The 12596-nt window shown below is 37.1% G+C and overlaps 1 long non-coding RNA gene across 2 annotated transcripts; it reads right to left on the bottom strand.

The window, feature by feature from the left end:
* Positions 1-2147: 2147 nt before the first annotated feature.
* LOC120887208 (uncharacterized) lies at positions 2148-10990 on the bottom strand. 2 transcript variants are annotated; one of them, XR_005730303.2, is made up of 2 exons: positions 10569-10990; positions 2148-5564 (listed from the first exon to the last, which is right to left on the bottom strand). It is a non-coding gene; the product is annotated as an uncharacterized LOC120887208 (long non-coding RNA). The 2 variants fall into 2 exon arrangements; XR_013426919.1 differs by having other exon boundaries at positions 10559-10990.
* Positions 10991-12596: the final 1606 nt, after the last annotated feature.

A 12596-nucleotide genomic window follows, 5' to 3' on the forward strand; every position in this document is an offset into this window, starting at 1 on the left:
CCCTGGATCCCTCCATTCTAAGGGATCTCTTCCAGGCTTTCTTCTTGCTCCGATCTAATCCTTCTCTCTGCACCTCTTGCAAACCTCTACAAATTCTTCTAGCCCATCCAAAGGGTGCTCAACAGATGACACAGTTCTCCTACTTTCTTGGCCTTAAAGGGATATTGGGCCTCTCCACAAAAGAGCATGTAAATAGGTCACATATCTCTCAAGGGGAAAAGGCCATTACAGTAGACAGAAAACAACTTATTGTGTCTATACCTACACCAAAGGCCAAAGATGACATACTCTCCTTCTTGAGTTTGGCTGGGTACTTCAGGGCCTGGATTTCTAATTTCTCCCTCCTCGCCATGCTGCTATATAATCTGGCCAAGGGCCCCCAAGATGAACCCCTAACCTCAGTGGTAAGGAAGCCCTTTCTGGGCACCCACCATGCATCTCCCCGACTTCTCCAGACCCTTCACTCTCTATGTACATGAAAAGCAGGGACAAAGTCTGGGCATTCTGGGTCAGGAAAAATTTGCACCAGTGGCCTACCTATCCAAACAACTTTACCTCACCGTCAGGAGCTGACCCCCATGCCTCAGAGCCCTAGCAGCAGCCCATGACTTCAAGAAAGAAGCACACAAGCTTACCTTTGGCTCCCCGATAACCATCTCATCTCCTCACCATCTGAAGGATTTCCTCACTTACAAGGGGCTACAGTCACTTCCTCCTTCTAGGGTTCTATCCCTCCTTGTCTCATTCCTTGAAAATCCCTCCATATTTTTTCAGTCCTGCTCCCATCTTCTCCCTCACAAGATCCCATCCACAAATGCCTGGAAGTATTAGAGACAATTTTACCCTGCCCTACCACCATTTCTGAGGGACCCCTGCCCTCTTCGGACCTCATCTGGTTCTCAGATGGTAGCTCCTTTATATACGACGGGGTTAAAGTGGCAGGGTATGCTATCATTTCCCTCTCATTCATCATAGAGGCAAAACCTCTCCCACCCAATACCACCAACCAACAAGCTGAACTCATAGCTGTCACAAGGGCATGCGAGATAGCGGAGGGAAAAACCCTCTCCCTATATACAGATTCCAAATATGTCTTCCATATCCTGATCTCCCACACAGCCATTTGGAAAGAAAGGGGGCTATTGACCACCAGAGGGATGGCAGTCATTATGTGCACTCCCTTGGTGGCCAAACTATTCACATTTCCAGGCTTAAGCCCGGTGCTCCTACTCTTGTCATCCCTCCCCACAAGATCCCCTCAAGCTCCTGTGTCTCTGTTCTTAGCCCAATACCTAATGCTCCCCCTCATTTCTGGCCCCTTTTGGGTCCTCTCTTCGCCCTATGTCTGGAGATTCATAGCAAGTGACCCTAAGGGCCCCTCCAGCAAGACCCCCTTCTCCTCCTTTCAGACCCCCTACTTGCTTAGATCTGGCCAGTAGTGGGACCATTGTGTGTTGTCCTTCTGACAAACCACTTAGGTGTCCGGAGCATGGTGACCCCTGAATAAGAGTGAACTACCTTTATAATAAGAGAGCACTTTACCAGTTGCCTTCTGGGCCTAAGGAGGAACATGTGTGTTTTGTTTACCCTCCCAGTTTCATAAGAATTTCAAGTATCAGTATTTAAAGTTGAGGTGTTTAAACCTGGAGAGATCTGACTGCTCTCAAAGGGAAATCTGGTAACAATGGGCCACCGTCCTCCCTTGGCCGCCTTCGTTCAGAGCATGGGAGAAGTGAGAGAAGTAAGCTGGTTTGGAAAGCTGGGATATTTTGAGAAGGGTAAAGAGAGAAGCCAGCTGGTTTCAGATAGGAGAGAGTTTGAATGAAGAGTGGAATTGAGGGTTAGGTGCAGGACAGATTGAATAAGTTGTCTGCAGGGCATGCCAAGCAAAGTTAGCTGCAGGATGACCTGGCTTCTCAAACCCTCTGTCTGGTTCTTTACCACCTGTTTGCTTCAAGCCCAAATGCCCAAGCCCCCATTCAAGGCTGAATACTCAAGCCCCCACTCAAGGCTGAACACTTAACCCCCATTGTGCCAACAAGGCAGCTTGCAGACCCAGAGACCCTATGTGCCAGGGTCCTGCCCTAGTGAGGTCCAGGGAGTCCTGAAGGATGAGTGGTGTCTGCGAAAAGATGAGACAGGAGTCGTTCTGTTGGAGCAATCTCCAGAGAGAGAGCTCTAATGCAGCTTTCTCTGGGTCATCTTTTATTGCAATTTTTCTCATCATTAGAAATTCAGAATACGTCATTGATTATACAATTTAAAACTTTGCCAAGACATGACATTTCCTTAACCATAATTAGGGGTACAAAAAAATGTAACATTAATTTACATTTTTCCAGGATATGACCTTTAGTTATTTAATTATTAAGAGTACAAAATCATTAATAAAATGCATCACTAATTTACATTTTTCAGATTTTCCCAAGATTTACTATTTTCCCCAAGATATGCTATTTTCTTATTAACTAATGCCAAACTACGTAACCAGACTCTAAATCTCCTACCCTATCATTAACCTTTAAGTTTAAAGTACACCTTTACTTTATTTCTAATTTAAAATTCCCATCTATAAAAGTCCCCTTAAATCTCATACTTAAAATATTCTAAAGTTTATAAATCATTCTTAAAACATATCAGAAACCCATACAACTAAAAACTTAAGAATTTCTAAACCAAAAATCTCAATAGGATAATATTTCTAACATTATTCTAAAAATACATCTTATAAAGCTACTTTAATTAATTCCTAAATATATTCCCATAAAACTGGTTGAGCTGCTTTCTCAAAGAGTTTCTTTGTTTCTCAGTCAAGGTGCACTAGTTCTCCTATCTTTATAATCTTTCTCAATAGAAAGTAAGTTCTAAACATTAGTTCACTTTCTGCCAATATTAACTATGCTCATCATAAATCCCTATATAAAGTAAAAAGGGGTTTATAAAAAGAGAAGAATATATCTTTATATGTTTTAACTTTCCTAAGTGTATAATATAACGTTCCTCCATCAAGAATGAGGCTACATATGGTGGGGTTTATAAAATAAGCATAATAATTAGGTTTTCTAAGAGGCCAGAAATATGAACTTGGGCTCTAGTTGATATAATCAATGTGGTGCCTAAAATTCTCATGACCTTTCAGAAAATGATTGTTGTTCATCATCAGATTTGTCCTCAATGTACTGAGATAGAAGAACAGCCTTCTACTTTGTCCTAGATATGCTGAGGGGTAGTAGAACAGCCTTCAAGGCATGAACTACCTGTTATGTTCTAGCCATCTGAAATTAATTTGTTTGGCATTTAACATACTCATGCCTCCTGACAGGAACATAGGCATGAAAATGAAAAGTCCCAATTACATAAAAAAGGGTCTCATGGTTTCAGTTTCCCACCAACCAGCTTGGCTTTGCCAGCATTCATCCTCACTGTGACCCTGTCAAGACAGTGGGAGAGCGGCTTTGCCAGCACTTATTCTCACTGTGACCCTGTCAAGACAGTGAGTGGGGGATCACCTTCACCAATTCCCCCTTTTTATTTTTTAAATGAAGTAACTGTAGTTCCAGATGGGCTGAACGAATTCCACAACTCAGCAATTTGAAGAGGACGGGAAGGACAAGAATAAGAACAAGAATAATTAAAATACTTATACCACTATTAATTAAAATAGAAAGTAAGGTTTTGTTAAAAAATAAGAATTCAATTTAGAAACAAAAATATCAACTAATCCTGGTACGGATATTTCTGAAATATGTGCCTGACTAATGTCTTTAATCTTTTCCTGTAATTTCTCTATATCTAGGGTTAAATTAGTGTTTTTCCATAATCCTCATAAATGACATTGTATCTGAGACCATGTTTCTTCAGAATAGTTGTATGTGTGAAGAGTAACACAAATCCATTTAAATTGAGAATGACATTTAGTTGTCATTCAAGTTTTTATGTTTTGAATTTGATTACCAATGTAAAGGACAGCCTCTTCTAAAGCATTAACTCTAGCTTCTAACTTCCTCTCTATACATTCTTGAATCATAAGTGCAGTAGAAATATTTTTTGACAACTGATTTACATGATGAGCAGTATGAACTTCTTTAACTAATGTAGTAGTGGAAGCAACTATGGACCCTAGTGCTGCAATTCCTAAAATTAAAGCAGCTACAAAACATTTAGGTCTAATTAGGGCTTGATTAACTAAATCTAATACTTGTAACCCAGGATCATCATACCAAATAGAATCTAATTTAACAGGCAACATAATATAAGAAGGTTGATGTACAATTAAAATGACATTAGAATATGAAATACTAGGATCAATACAATTTGTTAATGTACAACCTTCACAAACAACATCATAAGTTTCATCCTCTAATTTTGAAATCTTTAGTGTTCCTTGATTTCTAAGTAATATTGCATAAGGGGATCCTACACAAGCCATAACAAAATAACTCTCACATGCTGAAAAAGGCCTGTTCATATGCATTATTTCTAAGGAAGCCAATAACCTATAAAGTTCTGTATACACCTGATAATGTTGTTTAATTTTAGTAAAATATAAAGGGGTGACCCATCCAGCCGAGAACCATGTATTCATGGGCTTAAGTGGAACACTCCTAATAGTTCGTACTCGAGGAGTATACTACCATGGTGATGATAAAAGTTTATGAGCATCATAATCACGTTCAGAAATAGAAAAATCATATATTGGAAAAGAAGAATTTTTTGGAAAGAGTTTAAATCCTCTTTCAATAAACATACATTTATGCCAGATTGGAAATCCAAATTGTCTATCTATCCTTACCCATGAATGATCAAGATGGGACTCAGCTTTTTCAAAAATTTGAAACATAGGAGGGGGCTTTTCTGAAGGCAAATTTTCTTTAAAATCAGGAAAATTTAAAGTTAAAATAGAAAGTTTTCAAATATCCCTTATATCTCTTTCCTCATTTGGAGAATTTGTTGTAAAAGTTCTATAATTAAGTGGTATACAACCCACAGTTTGAATAACATTATAGCTAAAACAAAGAGGAGGTAAATGACTGTGACCCTTAAAACTAAAATTATGAGTTGATATAGGAGTAATAAAAGAATTAGATTCACCCCCCAGAAGATTAGTATTATTGGTAAATACCTTAATATCTCCTTTTCCCCAAGTAGTTAGATGAAATAAAGGTGGATCAGGATAATATGCCCAATAATATTCAGAAGACACATTGGTTACCTGACAAGCAAGAATAGCTAGCATAGCAACAAACATAGTCTCAGGAGTGCAGGGGTTTGACTGAGTAGAAATAAGTTCTCGAGCTTGATGAGTCAATCATTTTAATTGTCCCCAAGTTGGCAGTTCTGTAGATCTTGTAGAAGATACTCATCTGAATAAGGATTGAGGATCATCAAAGTTCATTCGGGAGAGAGATGGAATCAAGGTAGTCATCAAATCTTCCTCAGGCACCGTGATCAATGGTGAGGAGTATCGGAGACTCGGAGGGCACGATCTGTTCTGCTTTCTGGTCCGGAAGCTGGACATAGGGTCGAATCATTCTGTCAGGAATCCAAATGGGGGAATCTGCATCCTGTGGGAAGACACAAGCATATCCTCGCCCACAAGTTAGTAACTTTCCATTTACCTGTCAAAAGATCTTTCCATTTTACCAAGGGTTTTGCTGATATTTTTTCATTTTCCCAATGTCTTAACATAGGAGTTACTCCTTTATAATCACAATTAAGATGATTAATCACAAACAAAGCATGTTGTAAGACATGATGAGGAGAACTATATTTATATTCTACTTATATTAGTAATTTGAGCTTTCAATGTTTGATGAGTTCTCTCAACTATAGCTTGTCCTTGAGGATTATAAGGGATTCCCATAGAATGAGAAAGTTTAAACATATCACAAAAATTTTTAAAAGCATTTGAAGTATAAGCTGGTGCATTATCTGTTTTTAATGCTTTAGGCATTCCAAAATATGAGAAACAAATAAACAAGTGTTGCTCTCCATCTTTATATGCTTCCCCAGTTCTTCCTGACGCAATAATCACATGAGAGAAACTATCAACAACAACATGAACATAACTTAGTTTTCCAAATGAAGGAATATGAGTAACATCCATTTGCCATAGATTATTAGGTCTTAAACCATGAGGATTAACCCTTATGGGTAAAGTTGGCAGTAATGATGGACAGGTTTGACAGTTTCTGACAATAGTTCTAGCTGATTCCCTAGGGATATGAAATTGCTGTCAAAGGGCAGAAGCATTTTGATAATGTAAAGCACGACTAACTGTAGCTTCCTGAACAGTAAGAATTTGGGGTCTGGTTAATGAATCTGCCAATGCATTGCCTTGTGGCAATTCTCCTGGTAAGTTAGAATGTCCTCGAATATGCCCTATAAAATAAGGATGTTGTCTATCTAAAATCAACTTCTGTAAAAAATTTAAATAATGAAAAATTGTAGTCTTATGCTGAGGGAGAGAAGCTGTCTCTATATGAGGAAAAAATTTCACAATATATTGAGAATCAGTGTATAAGTTAAACATTTGATCTTAAAATTGAGTAATTAGAGCTATTATTTCTGCCCTTTGAGCAGAGATTTCCTCTGTCTGTCGGACATAAGTTTTATCATTAATAACTAAAGATGCTCGTCCATTTGAGGAGCCAGCAGTGAAAACTAAAGCTGCTGGTTGAGATAAAGGTTCATAAGAAAACAATTTTGGAAAAATAACAGGGTGATTCTTAACTAAATATAACAAAGGGTGAGATGGCAAATGAAACTTAATATGACCACAATATCCCTGTAAAGCTATTTGCCAATCTTCAGAATGTTCCATAAGTATATTTAATTGATCTCTAGAATAAGGAATCACCAAATTATGCATTTCTTTCTCAAATAACTCTCTACTTCTATATCTTCCTTTTATTATTAATAAAGCAATCACAGTAGGGTACGAGCAAATAACCTTTTTAGAAGTAACTGGCATATGTGTCCACTCTAAAGGACCTGACTGCCATAATACTCCTGTGGGTGTATGAGGAGTAGGTAAAACAAGAAAATCCCAAGTTTGAGTATAATCAACTCTTTGCAATTGTTGTTTATTAATAGCTTCTCCTACCTTATTTAAAGCCAATTTAGCTTCTTCTGTCAAAATACAAGAAGAGTGTGGGTTAGAGTCTTTTTTCAAAATATCAAATAAGGGTTGAAGTTCTGCAGTAGTAAGTTTCAAAAAAGGACAAATCCATTAATATCTTCTAAAAGTTTTTGAAAATCATTTAAAGTTTGTAAATGATCAATACGTAATTTTAAATTTTGATGGGAAACAGTTTGAGTATTTATAATTCTACCCAAATAATTGTAAGGAGGTGATTGCTGAATTTTATCTGGGGCAATGATTAAACCAAAATTTTGTAAGGACTGTGTCAATATTAATAATATATGATGAAGCAACTGAACATCTTTATGAGCAATTAATGTGTCATCCATATAATGAATAATATAGGCATCTTTATATTTATCTCTTATTGGTTATATTGCTGATGCAACATATTTTTGACAGAGAGTAGGACTATTTTTCATACCTTGAGGCAACACCTTCCATTGAAAACGTTGATATGGCCGTTTTAAATTGACAGAGGGAAGGCTAAAAGTAAACCTTTTATGATCATCAGGATGTAATGGAATAGTAAAAAAGCAGTCTTGTAAGTCTATTACCATAACATGAGATCCTTTAGGGACAGCTACTGGAGAGGGGAGTCCTGGTTGTAAGGAACCCATATCCTCCATAGTAGCATTTATAGCTCTTAAATCTTGTAATAATCTCCATGTACCTGATTTCTTTTTAATAAGAAGTATAGGAGTATTCCATGGACTATTAGAAGGTTCTATGTGTTTTAAATTAAGTTGTTCCTTAACCAACAAGTCTGCAGCCTATAATTTTTCTGTTGTTAGGGGCCATTGTTCTACCCATACAGGCTCATCATTTTTCCAAGTCATTTTATCTGCTGTTTCGACAATGGCCCCAATTAAAAATCCTGTTGAGCCTCTTCTACAAAAGCAGTACAGAGAGAAACTCCCATTTTAAACATTATATCTCAGCCCCATAAAGTAAAAGGAAGAGAAGGAATAACATATGGCTGAAAAGTTCCTGAATTTTTGTCATCAGCCCATTGAAGTATTTGAGTGCTTTTTGCTACATTAGTAGCAGTTCCAAGTCCCATAAGTGTTGAGGGAGTTACTGTTGTAGGCCAGGTTGAAGGCCAATCTTTACAAGCTATACAAGTAACATCTGCTCCTGTATCTAATAATCCATCAATTTTTTTCCCTGAATCTCTAGTTTTTTCATAGGACGAGAATTTTGAATTTTTTTGAACCCAGAATGCCATATCACTAGAACCAAATCCTCTTGTTTGTCTTTGTTCATTTGAAATAGCTTGGTTTCTGATAGATAAATAGGGGAGTAGCAAGATTTGAGCAATTCTTTGTCCTTTATGAATAATCAAAGTCTTTTGAGATTAAAGTTCTATTAAAATCTTAATTTCTCCAGTATAATCAGAATCAACAATTCCAGGAATAACTTTGATTCCCTGTAGGGAAGCAGAGCTTCTTCCTAGAATAAGACCAAAAGTTCCTTTAGGTAAAGGTCCATAAATTTTAGTAGGTATAGCTAGAACAGAAGAGTCTGAGGGAATAACTACTGATTCTGAAGATGCCAAATCTAATCCTGCTGAATCTGGGGTGGCTCTTAATAAAGCCCTTATAGTATATCCTGTTGAAAAAGACTGTTGATGGCCTCCATTATTTAAGGGGCCCGAGGCTGGCCCCATTACCAGTTTCCCGGTAATAGATTGGCAGTCATTTGTGGAAATTTTTGAGACATTGGTCCACCTTCTAAAAGTCTCCCATCTTTATGAAATTTAGAGCGACACTGCTTTGCCCAGTGAAATCCCTTATTACAATGTGGGCATAAACTTTTGGGTCTAGATATCTGATTAGGAACTCTGTTTCCTTTATTTTGAAAGTTTTTATTAGGACAAATTTTACTAAAATGATCTGTCTGTCTGCAAGAAAAACAGCTTTGATTTCCTTTATTTTGTTCTCTATTTTGAAGCCTTTTAAGAAACTGAGCATTTGTTTGTCCCTGTAATGCTGCAGCTATGGCTACACCTTGCAAATATGAGGGTGATACATCAGCACAAACCTTAACAAAATAAGATAAATTTCCTTTCTTTCTAATAGGTTTTAGGAGTGTCTGACATACAGTATTTGCATTTTCAAAAGCTAATTGTTTGATTACAATTTGTGAAGCTTCATTATTAGTTATAATTTTTTCCACTGATTCTTTTAATCGAGACAAAAATTCCTCAAAAGGTTCTTCAGGCTTTTGTTTTATACTACTTAAGCCAGAAGTTTTAACTCCTTTATTTTCCAATTGTCTCCAAGCATTAACTGCTAAATCTGAGCACTGGATTAAGGCAGGCTGACGCAGATGTAATTGATCACTTGGCTGAGCCCTATCATTTTCTCCCATTAACATATCAAAAGTAACTTCACTATTAATAGATCTATTATATCGAGAGCATTCTTTAGCTCTATCTTCATAATCTGTTTTCCATAATAAGAATGTCCCTCCGGGGAGACAAGATTTTGCAGTAGCAAACCAATCATATGGAGTCATCCATCTAGTGGCAATAACCTCTACTATCTGTAAAGTATAAGGAGAAGTGGGTCCATAATCATGAACAGATTGTTTTAATTCTTTTAAAATTTTTAAAGGGGCTCCCATTGAGGCATATAGTGTTCATCATTTGAATCAATAGTGATAGGGAGAGTAAAACTTAGATCTCCAGATTGTAGAGCTTCTCTCATAGCTCCTTTAAATCCTACATTTCGTGAAGGAGGAGGTAGGGTATTTTTTTATTTTGGAACCTAATTTGTTTTTTGTAGAAGGTTTTGTAAGAGGTCTATAAGGACATGTATTTATAGGGGCAAAGAATTCTTCATTATGATATTCAATAGGTGCTTCTTCTAAATTATCTTCACTTTTTAAACAAGACTGATCCTCCTCCTCATCTTTTTTTAGGACATAAATTTCGCTTCTAGAGTCCTTCCTTAGGGGAGTTTCTTCAGTATGGGCAGTTGAATTAATTCTATTTAAGGTTTCAGCTTCATGAGCTGGATCTAACATATCTTTTAAAAGATTCCATAATGCTATAACATCTACAGGCATATTTTCTGATCCATAATTAAAGTAATATGCTTTTAAAGCTTCTCCTATTTTTACCCATGTTTTTAAATCTAAGGTTCCCTCTTCTGGGAACCAAGGGCAACATTCCTGAATAAAATAAAAAAACCTCTGTAATTGTGAAGTGAAAACCTGAATTCCTTTTTTTCTAAGCATATGTTTAACAATATCAATGAATAATCCTCGTTCCTTAGATTCTGTATTTCCCATTTTTCTTTTACCTAATTACCCACTCTTACCTGTTCTACCAACAGGGGGCTCATGAAACCCACGGGTAATGGCCTATCCACTCTGAAAAACAAGGGGGCAAATGCCAAGGGAGATTACCTTCAGTTACCTGGTTCGGGTGCCAATTGTTGGGGTCCTGCCCTAGTGAGGTCCAGGGAGTCCTGAAGGATGAGTGGTGTCTACGAAAAGATGAGACAGGAGTCGTTCTGTTGGAGCAATCTGCAGAGAGAGAGCTCTAATGCAGCTTTCTCTGGGTCATCTTTTATTGCAATTTTTCTCATCATTAGAAATTCAGAATACGTCATTGATTATACAATTTAAAACTTTGCCAAGACATGACATTTCCTTAACCATAATTAGGGGTACAAAAAAATGTAACATTAATTTACATTTTTCCAGGATATGACCTTTAGTTATTTAATTATTAAGAGTACAAAATCATTAATAAAATGCATCACTAATTTACATTTTTCAGATTTTCCCAAGATTTACTATTTTCCCCAAGATATGCTATTTTCTTATTAACTAATGCCAAACTACATAACCAGACTCTAAATCTCCTAACCTATCATTAACCTTTAAGTTTAAAGTACACCTTTACTTTATTTCTAATCTAAAATTCCCATCTAAAAAAGTCCCCTTAAATCTTATATTTAAAATATCCTAAAGTTTATAAATCATTCTTAAAACATATCAGAAACCCATACAACTAAAAACTTAAGAATTTCTAAACCAAAAATCTAAATAGGATAATATTTCTAACATCATTCTAAAAATACATCTTATAAAGCTACTTTAATTAATTCCTAAATTTATTCTCATAAAACTGGTTGAGCTGCTTTCTCAAAGAGTTTCTTTGTTTCTCAGTCAAGGTACACTAGTTCTCCTATCTTTATAATCTTTCTCAATAGAAAGTAAGTTCTAAACATTAGTTCACTTTCTGCCAATATTAACTATGCTCATCATAAATCCCTATATAAAGTAAAAAGGGGTTTATAAAAAAATATATCTTTATATGTTTTAACTTTCCTAAGTGTATAATATAACGTTCCTCCACTAAGAATGAGGCTACATATGGTGGGGTTTATAAAATAAGCATAATAATTAGGTTTTCTAAGAGGCCAGAAATATGAACTTGGGCTCTAGTTGATATAATCAATGTGGTGCCTAAAATTCTCATGACTTTTCAGAAAATGATTGTTGTCCATCATCAGATTTGTCCTCAATGTACTGAGATAGAAGAACAGCCTTCTACTTTGTCCTTGATATGCTGAGGGGTAGTAGAACAGCCTTCAAGGCATGAACTACCTGTTACGTTCTAGCCATCTGAAATTAATTTGTTTGGCATTTAACATACTCATGCCTCCTGACAGGAACATAAGCATGAAAATGAAAAGTCCCAATTACATAAAAAAGGGTCTCATGGTTTCAGTTTCCCACCAACCAGCTTGGCTTTGCCAGCATTCATCCTCACTGTGACCCTGTCAAGACAGTGGGAGAGCGGCTTTGCCAGCACTTATTCTCACTGTGACCCTGTCAAGACAGCGAGTGGGGGATCACCTTCACCACCTGTGCCTCTTCCTTCCCTTTTTCATAAAGTTCATTCAGACTCTGGTGGGTAAAAATTTGTAATCAAGCTTTTAACCAGCTTCTCCTCAGGAATAACCAACTCCTGGCTACTGATGATACCTTCAGTTGAGATCTATGCCCAATGGACTGACATCTTCATGGATCTGCGGTGGCAAGGAATCTTCATTGATCTGGTTCCTGAAGTTATTCCAGTTCTCTCTGCCCTCTTGTGGGGGCTCCCTACTTCCCTCCTATTCTCCCACGCTGCCCCATCTCAGCAGGAAGCAGCCAGAATGAGTAAACACCCACTCTCATTTAATAACAAAGAGGGGGGAATGTTGGGAGTCACCCTGACTCCAAAGACTAACTTTCCCATCCCCCCCTGAGAAGAACTGTCCAATGGTGAGCCCTGCTGGCTCACATGATCCTTACCTACCAATCAGACTAGCCCTGATGGATCACATGATCCTTACCCACCAATCAGACTAGCCCTGCTGGTTCACATGATCCTTACCCACCAATAAGACTAGCCCTGCTGTCTCACATGATCCTTACCCACCAATCAGAA

The sequence above is a fragment of the Ictidomys tridecemlineatus genome, chromosome 10, assembly GCF_052094955.1.
Source record: "Ictidomys tridecemlineatus isolate mIctTri1 chromosome 10, mIctTri1.hap1, whole genome shotgun sequence".
NCBI lineage: Eukaryota > Metazoa > Chordata > Mammalia > Rodentia > Sciuridae > Ictidomys > Ictidomys tridecemlineatus.